The following is a 9,150-nucleotide window of genomic DNA, read 5'->3' as shown; positions in this document are numbered from 1 at the left end:
CTCTCCCCTACCCTGGGGGTCTTCAAGAGGAGGTTAGATGAGTATCTAGCTGGGGTCATCTAGACCCAGCCCTCTTTCCTGCTTATGCAGGGGGTTGGACTCGATGATCTATTGAGGTCCCTTCCGACCCTAACATCTATGAATCTATGAATCTATGAGCCCAATAGAAACAGCCTAGTTCAGGGCTGCTCCTGCCCTGCTCTGTCCCCCTGTAGCAGCCAGGGGGACCTCCAGGGTCTGGTCAGGGCTGGCAGGAGACAAGGGGGCAGCCCCAGACTGGCAGGGGGCACAAGGAGTCAGCCTTGGGTTGGCAGGAGGCTCCAGGGGGTCAGGCCTGGGCTCTGAAACAGGGCAGGGGGGCAAGCTGGCCTTGACTAGAGCCAACTTTAAGTGGTGCAGAGCTTGGAGCTAGCCCCAGGCTCTGAGGGGCCAGCTGGCCCTGGATCCAGAAGCAGCTCCATGTCACTTGGAGCTGCCCCTAAAGCTGGGGACAGCTCCTGCCCTGCCCCTAAGTGGGGCAGCAGTTGTAGCCCCTGCTGTCTGGGCTGACTGGGAGCAATTTGCTCCCAAGTCAGCATCTACATTTGCATTCATGAGCATTAATGTAAAGCACCATTGGCTAGTACCTGTATCGGTCAGTACTAGCAAATGACACTTTACATTACTCTACTGAGCAGTAATTGCTGCACACGTGTAGACAGTAACACTTTACTGTGCATTAGATTAGTTTAATGTGCAGTAAAGCGCACATGTAGATGCGCCCAGGCCCAATCCTACAGTCCTCGTGGAATTTAATAGGAGGTTTGCCCAGGGAAGGGCCAGGGTGAGCCCAAAATCTGTTCCCTGTGCTATACCTGTCCAATGCAAAAACAAGGATTTTGTTTCCAAGTATAATCCAGCATATTTACACAAATACAGTATTCAAAGAGTTCTTCCATTACTCTGTGGTAAAACCTGAATTCTAAGTACTGTTTATGCAGCTTCTACTTTCTCAGGACATGAAGTATGGCCTAGATTTTTATAAGTGACTAATGATTCTGGGTGTCCACCAGGAGGGACTTCAAAAGAGGGTGCTTTTTTTCTGAAAACAGAAAAAAAATCTGCCTTCTGAAAACTAGGTACCTTTCAGGTGTGAAGTCCTGGTCCTAGTGAAGTCAGTGGAAGTTTGGCCGTTAATGTTTTTGGAGCTGGAATTTCCCCTCATACATCTGTATCACTGATCATTTTTGAGAATCTTGCCATTTTTGAGAATATACCTGTCCCTGAGCTCTCTAGCTGTTAGCCAGTTTATATTAATGGTTGGGGGAAGGTGTGTGGGGGGGGGGGGGGGGGAGAGGGGAGGGGAAGCTCACTGAACTTTAGTTAAAGCCCCTCCGCCACCATTTTTTAGCACAGGGACACTGATGTACATGACGTTGCAGTCTGCTGGAGCGCAGTAATTACAGCACTCCAGCAGACTGGATTAATTGAGTCTGCTTAGAAGTATGGTAATTACAGTGCACTGGAGCAGCTCAATGTATGTCTATAGGTGCCATAGGCTTGTACTTTTGTATACAGAAAAAAATCACTCTATACAAATCCTGGAGAACACAGTGAACATCACCAACACAAAGAAAGAAATGAAAAAAAATACTAGTTCTTTTTAAATATTTGTGACATCAGTTTCCGCAGAAGAAACTCACTACTGAAAACAAGAGTTGGCAGATAAATCAAAGAGGAACTAGATTTAATAAGCTGCATTTCTAAATACGTGCAGCATTTTCAGCTCTCACAAAGAATATCTGCTGTGTTTGAGTTATGGTTCCAAACAATATTTTTGACTTTTTTTAAAGCTACAGTACTTATTCAGGTGAACAGCAGTTTCACTGTTAGCAGCTCTTTCAACTTCAGTTTTGCTGGTTTAAGAAATACAATTTTCTTGTATTCTGTAACCCAAATTCTCACTGCAGTCAGTAGGAGCTCTGCATGCCCAAAGTAGGCAGGACTAAGGACAAAAAAGCTTCCTCTTTTTTTTTTGTCTATTTGTACATTTTTAAAGAAACAGTTCATTTTTCTGCCCTGAAAAAAACTACTTCAAAAGCCATAGGAAGTGTTCTACTACAGGTTAAGGAAGGGGTTTGCAACTTTTTTTAACAAGGGTACCCCTTCTGTCTCAAAGTTTCAGCACATGTACCCCTTTATATTTTTCTCGTTTTTAACATTACCAATTATGTGATATAAAGCAGTCTGCACTAATTAATATATGCAAAGTCGAGCTGGTAAGTCTGTTGTGCATGGGAACGGGTGAGGGGGGAGGGAAGGGGCATGGGGGAGGGTAGATTGAGGCCCCTTCAGTGAGGGAGGGAGGGAGGGAGTGGAGCTAGGGCAGGGGCAGGAGCTACACAGCCAGGGCGGAGTGTGGGATGGAGCCATAAGCAGCTTGTCCGGCGGGGAGAGGTGGCTCCCACCACTGCATGCACCCAGGAGGGCATGGGGGGCATGTGGCCCCGGATCTGCATGGGGCAAGGGTGGCTGCTGCTGTGGGCTGTGGCCAGGGGCAGTGCCAGGCTCTTCCTGGTGGGGAGCAGGGGGGCTAAGGGCTGCAGTCACCCCAAAATTCACCATAGCTGCCTCAACCCCTGCCTCCCCCCCAGCACTGTTGCTGCCCACCCTGAGCACAGTCCAGCCCAACCCCTGCCAGGAAGAACCTGGCACCGCCCCAGCGGCAGTCTGCCCTAGCCCTGTGTGCAGATCTGGGGACATGTGCCCCCACCATGCCCCCCCAGGGTGCATGCAGCAGTGGGAATCCCCCCCTCCCCACAACAAGCCGTGGCTCCATCCTGTGCCCTGCCCCAGCTGTACAACGCCTGCTCCTGCCCCAGCCCCACTCCCTCCCTCACCTCAATCTGCCCGCCACACACCCCTTCCCTCACAATAGACTTACCAGCTGGACCCAGCTGCTCTCCTCATTTCCAAGCTGCGCGCCTGGCCGCCTGCATGCTGTGCTGTGGCTGAGCACATGCACAGGGCATTTATTGGCCACACAATCAGCCACGTCAGCCAAAAAACGCTGATTGCCGATACTGTCACTTTTCCTTATGTCGGTGCCAATCCAATGGGACCAATGTATCGGTGCACCTCTAATAATTTTTTCTCATTCATTCTGTGTACCCCCTATGACCTCTTTAAGTACCCCTAGGGGTATGTGTACCCTCGGTTGACAACCACTGGCTTAAGAGACAACATTCTTAATTTATCAGGGTTAATATAGCTTTCGAACTAAGACCACCTCTCATAGTTTCATAGTTGGTAGGGTCAGAAGGGACCTGAGCATATCATCAAGTCCGACCCCTTGCCATGGCAGGAAAGAGTACTGGGGTCAAACAACCCCTGCGAGGTGTTCATCCAGCCTCCTTTTAAAGACCCCCAGGGTAGGACCCAGCACCACTTCTCTTGGAAATTGGTTCCAGATCCTAGCCACCCTGACAGTGAAGTAGCACCTCCTGATGTCTAGTCTGAATCTACTCTTTGCCAGCTTGTGACCGTTATAACTTGTCACTCCTGGTAGCGCTCGAGGGAACAGGGACTCTCCCAGTGCCTGTGCCCCGACACTGTCGGCCCATGTTCATTTTGGCATCAATAATGACTCCAAGGTACTTTTCTGCCTCTGCACTAACAAGAAGGGAGTTCCCCAGCCTGTAGGTTTGCAGTCTCATAGGAGTGCAAAATGTTCTTTATGAAGTAAAAACTTTTCAAATTGATCTAGAGTATTGATTCAAAAAATTATTAAAAAGTGGTATTTTAAGAAGTCCCAAAACACGATAGATTGAAAGAAGCAAAAATTTACCAAGATAGTTTCTGAAATTCTTAATTAAAATAGTCAATTTTAAAAGATACTTAAAAATAGTTCTGTTTCAGAGAACACGGAACTTAATTTTTTTAAGGCAGTTCATTAAGGAATATACAAGGACTTTAATCTAATTCAGTGTTTAATAGGAAACAAGTTCAACAGATATAGTTTTAATTCTATCAGTCATAACTGGAATGGGAAACAAAATATCTAAAGAGAGCTGTTCTGGCTCACACCTAACCTAGCTCCCTGCTCTGAAAAATTACTTAAAAACTAAGCTATGGTGTAGCCAAAAAAAAAAAAAATTAAAGAAATGGCTGTTTCATGATCTGTGACTTCTTCATATAAAGGATCTTTTCTGCTCTTGCTTCCTGGTTGCACAAGGGGGCTTTTTTAAGTTTGCAATAATCTTATAAAACAGTAATCCCATTACACCAGGAAAGATGTATGGATATTTTCAACTAGAAACTAATACCAGACACTTTCCTCCTTACAGGCCAGTTTGTAGAATAAAGGAATAATAAAAGTATAACCCAAAGTGCCATCATTGCTAACATTTTTAAGACTGATATAATCTATATACACATAAAAAATTATCTCTTCTTATTTATAGAGGCTAGATACAAGGGACAGTACTTGATTTATACTTTGCTTCATGTAACAGATATGTTCAGTACTTATGTAAGTGGTTGATCCAGACAAGATGCTAATATCTTTGTTTTAAATGGTGACCACAGTGGGAGTTTTGATGTTCAGAACTTTTGAAAGAACTAAACAGTGGATTTTTTAATAAAATTTCAGTAAATATGAATCACTCCCTGCTAGTGCCACCCACCTGAAAGGTAAGTTAGCATATCCTTTATCTGTAGTGGATCATTATATGATCCCGAGGGGGAACACACTTTATTGCAGCTCTAGAGATGCAAGATCAAACCTTGCTCCAGACTTGTGGCAAATGCCACCCTAAGCAACCCAGCTATGAATGAATAGCTGATCATTTGGGCAGAGGTATCAAAGGCAACTGGAGGTAATATATTAATCCTTTGCATGCCATTGGCTACAAAAACTTGTCTGCTTTAACCATGCTAGCTCAATGAACTACTAAATTTGGATGAATTGACTATTTTGATCATCTAACCCCAACTGCTGCTCCCACTAAAGTCAGTAGCACAATTCCAAATGACTAACAAAAGAAGAAAGAGGTCCTTAATGTCTTTATCACAGGTGGATCTAGGATTTTGACAAGGTGGGTGCACATGGTGAAGTACATCATCACATATAAAGCAACACATTTTTACTGAGGTAAAAAAGAAACTAGAAGTGTAACTAATATGCTAGGGGCCTAGGGCTATAGTACTCAGTTTAAGATTGATGCAAGAACAAATAACTTTATTGGAATGAGTTAAAAACAGTCTGTAAGGCTGTGAAATAAGAGCTACAGTAGCAGGAGCAGCTAACAGACAGCAGAATTGCACAAGAAAGGCTAACTTTATTAATGAAATATCAAGACCATTAAAAAAAAAAGAGAGAGGGTCATTAACACCTGTGGAATGATGAGTTTAGAAGGAATCAGGTAGATTTTAATGACCCCCAAAGTCAACTGACTCTCTCACTGCTACCTGAATAGAAATGTTGCTGTCACTGCCAGGCAGTTGGTTTTAAACTTTTGTGTGGAGAAGGAATCAAAGTGGAGGGAGTGGCGGGGTGCAACTGTACCAGCGCAACCCCTGAATCTGCCCCTGGTCTTTATACATGAGCAAACTTTTTCCTATAATTTGAATAATAGTCAGTACAACTGTGTAAGTCATTGTGACATTAATATTAGCAATTCTCTAAGCAGCATGGTGACACTCATGGAGATTTCTTTTTCTTTAGAAAGAAACAATTACACAATGAAATAAATTAAACTTCAGCAAATTATGATAATGCAACATTAAATACCTGACTTAGTTATCTTAGCAAAGCCAGAAGAGAAGACAAAAATTGGATTTACTTAAAGCAGAATCTTCTCAAATCATTTCTCAAGCAGTTGGGGCTTGAAATCTGTAAGTTATTTCACATGGGACTAAACCACTTCATTTATTTTCAAACTTGACAAAACGTTTCTTGATTCCGAGTTAGTCCCTTACCCAGGATCTTGAAGCAGCCTTGACAACTTCTCCCTCAGATTATATCAATCATTTTAATTCATAATTAAAGTTATATTAATGGAAGTTTATATCTTTCTCCTGATGATATAGTTTTAAGACATTCTCTAGCTGGTTACATCTTTCTATCAGGCACCTGACTACATGCAGTGAAGATACTGAGGAAAATCTGATTTAGAATGTCTGCCTGAAGCCTGCAGAGCCCTGGACAGTTTAAAGATGCTTCTTTTGGTAGGTAACAACAGTGATACCAAAGTTCCTACCAAATATTCAATGCTAGTTGAAATTTTTCAGTCAAATCACTTTAAATAGAAAGTTGCTTTTCAACTAAGAGATTTTCTTGGGTTTGCTGAAAACAACATTTTTTGTTTTTTAGCATCTGTAACTGTTTGGTTTTCAGATTTGGAGTTAAGGAAAGCCCAAAAGTAATAAAACACTAAAATAAAAAATATTTTTATCAAAATGTTTTTGCAATGAAATAAGTTTTCCAAAAAGCACTAGAATCAAATATACAGCCCTGGGTTGGCTTGATGTATGTCATCAGCTCCCAGCCCCCCACCCACAATTATCCCTTTTATTCCCCCTTGCATTCAGAAGTCTTAGTTTGCACAGCAGCCTTTTCCTCCAATTAAGAGGGACTAGCTTTGACTGACTCTGGAGGCAACCTGTGGTGTTACTAGGTCACAGTTTCTCCAGCAGTCCCCACACCTTCTACTCCAGGGGTATTGCCAATTTAGGGCACATGCATGGGCAGCCTCTGTATGTCACATGGGAGATAGAGGCTGGGGGTTAGGGAGGGGACAGGCAACATAGCAGCAAATAGGGCAGGGAGCAGAAAGCAAAGCAGCAAATCAGGCAGGGAACATAAGCCAGGGGGGCAGAAAGAACAACAGCAGATCAGGTAGGGGCACAGGGCAGGAAACAGAAAGCAAATTGGGCAGAAAAACATGGGAGTGACACTCAGGGAAGGTGTGGGGCTAATCTGTGCCAGGCCTGCCAAAAAGTCCCCACCCCCACGGTTCTACTCCATCTCTCACAAGCCGGTATTCATATGAGACAACATTTTCAACACTGACTAGTGATTTCAGATGCCTAGATTTTGGGGAATCCATCTTGAGCTAATAAAAATCTCAATTTCCAGAAAGTCCTGGGCAAGTCAATAAGCAGCATTGTGAGGAAATTCAAAAGTATTTTGATTTCCCTCATTATTGAAAAGCAGACTGGCCTGGTCTCTGGCACCATATACATACAAGATATTTAGTGTTAGGATCAAAACGTTTCTACTTAAAACTGCTTAAGAGGACAAAGTAAATACCACTGTGAAATAACCTGCACACGAGGTGTCCAATGGCTGCCTTTAAATGCTAAGACATGCAGGAAGACCAAGGCAAGAGCTGCCATGCAATTTAGAAAGAACAGGGTAGGACCTAGAAGGGAAATGACTCAGAAAACACAGGTGTTAAGAATCTGCCTTTATGCATCAATGGCAACATTCAGTCATGTTAACAAATAAACAAGATGTCACTAATACACAGTCCAGGTCAATGTAGGGCCCAATCCTGTGAACTGTTCAACCCCCTCCACTCTTATTTGAGGGTCTGATTCTCACCACAGAAGTGAATGAGTTTTCAGTACACAGAGAAGTGGTTTCTAAAGTGGAAGTGGAAGGTTCTGCCTTTTTTTGCAAAATTAAAACTCAGCTCTAAAATATCAGGAAAAGTTTTATTTCGTTACATTTAAAGAGCTTAATTTTTGTTAGCCTCATTTACAAAGTCATTTCTCTCTCTCTCTCACTCTTTTCTTTACACTAAGTATTATAAAAGGCATTTCTCTCACAGGATTCTCTACAGCTGGCGTGGCCAACCTGTGGCATGGGTGCCACAAGTGGCACAGGCAGTCTGGGCAGTATATGGCATGGTGGGGAGGGGACAGGCAGCACAGTAGTTAGGACAGAGAGCAGAAGCCAGAACATCCAATCAGGCAGGGGAGGATACAAGGCTAATTTGTGGCATGTGCAAAAAGGTTGGCCCCCACTACTCTATATCATCATCAAAACCAAGGGCTCCCTACAAGTGAAATAATGTGAATGCTGCTCTTCCTAATGTTTATGGCATGTAATAACAAGAGTGCCCCCCACAAACAAACAAACTAGAACTCAAGAAAAATCTTTGGTTTTGAAAATGCTCTTCCTAATGGAATTATAACTATGTACATTTGGCAGACTTTCATAAGCTCCTCATTTTGCTTGGTCAACTCTGTTCAGCTAACTGGATAAATTACATTTAATTTATAATGAACAAAACTGTCCATCAAATTGTTGCACAGCAAAGCTATTTTTAAACTGACCTGAAAATCAGGGTTGGTTTTATTTTCTGTCAAAAACCAGAACTTTTTGAGCTGTTAAATACCTTTCAACCTTTTCATCATGTTGGCACCTGACGGCTAAATACCAAACCACATCTGTAACAGAACACACCTTTCACAAACAGATACACACTTGGAAATATCCAAAATATAGGGGTCTTCTTTTTGAGCAGCCTCTTCAGTTTAGGAAAGAGATGCTTGAGGGGGGGACATGATAATGGTTTACAAAATACTAAATGGCAGAGAGAAAGTAAATAGTCCCTTTCACAAGACAAGAACAAGAGGTCACAAAATAAAACTAGTAGGCAGTAAGTTTAAAACTAAGAAAAGGAAATTCTTTTTCACGCAGCCTGTAATTGCAGTGAGGAACTCATTCCCACCAGATATTGTGACAGCTGACAGTTTAGCTAGATCCAAAAAGGGACTGGACATGTTCTTGGAGGAAAGCATCAGCAGATTTTTGAGCATGGGAGTTGGGGAGACAGCTTCCAGCTAGAATTTCCTGGACCTTAAATTCTGGAAGATGCAAGTGAGAGAGGAACAGTGGGAAAAAAACCCAGGTCATACCCGGTTCCCTCCCCCTTTCAGCATCCACTCGCCACCCCTGTGGGGGACAGGGCAAGATGGCCCTAGATGGCAATGCTTATGCTCTTATGACTGTTGACCAACCCCATTGCTAGAGTCCCTTTTCCATCAATTTTGGACCACCTTACCGTATGTGAAAAAAGGAGCTGCTTGGCTTAAGCAGCTTCAGCTCAAGTCTCTGCCGCATTGGAAGCAATGTTGAACTTCGGGGGGGGGGGGGGGGGG

General features: G+C 43.3%; 1 protein-coding gene across 3 annotated transcripts in view; it reads right to left on the bottom strand.

Annotated features, from left to right (window-relative positions):
* LRRC8C (leucine rich repeat containing 8 VRAC subunit C) overlaps nucleotides 1–9,150 on the bottom strand; it is a 42,439-nt gene that overhangs the window by 32,096 nt on the left and 1,193 nt on the right. Inside the window, exon 1 of one of the 3 annotated variants that reach the window (XM_006032322.3) lies at nucleotides 9,054–9,145. The exons of 1 other annotated variant lie outside the window; for it this stretch is intronic. The gene's annotated coding sequence lies outside the window, so the exon portion shown is untranslated. Of the gene's footprint in view, nucleotides 1–8,322; nucleotides 8,437–9,053; nucleotides 9,146–9,150 lie in introns of those variants that run through there. One more of the 3 variants, XM_025214040.1, reaches the window with a different exon arrangement.

Source organism: Alligator sinensis, unplaced genomic scaffold (genome assembly GCF_000455745.1).
Source record: "Alligator sinensis unplaced genomic scaffold, ASM45574v1 scaffold736_1, whole genome shotgun sequence".
Classification (NCBI taxonomy): domain Eukaryota; kingdom Metazoa; phylum Chordata; order Crocodylia; family Alligatoridae; genus Alligator; species Alligator sinensis.
The sequence above is the reverse complement of the archived record's forward strand: the minus strand, read 5'-3'. Positions and strand labels throughout refer to the sequence as shown.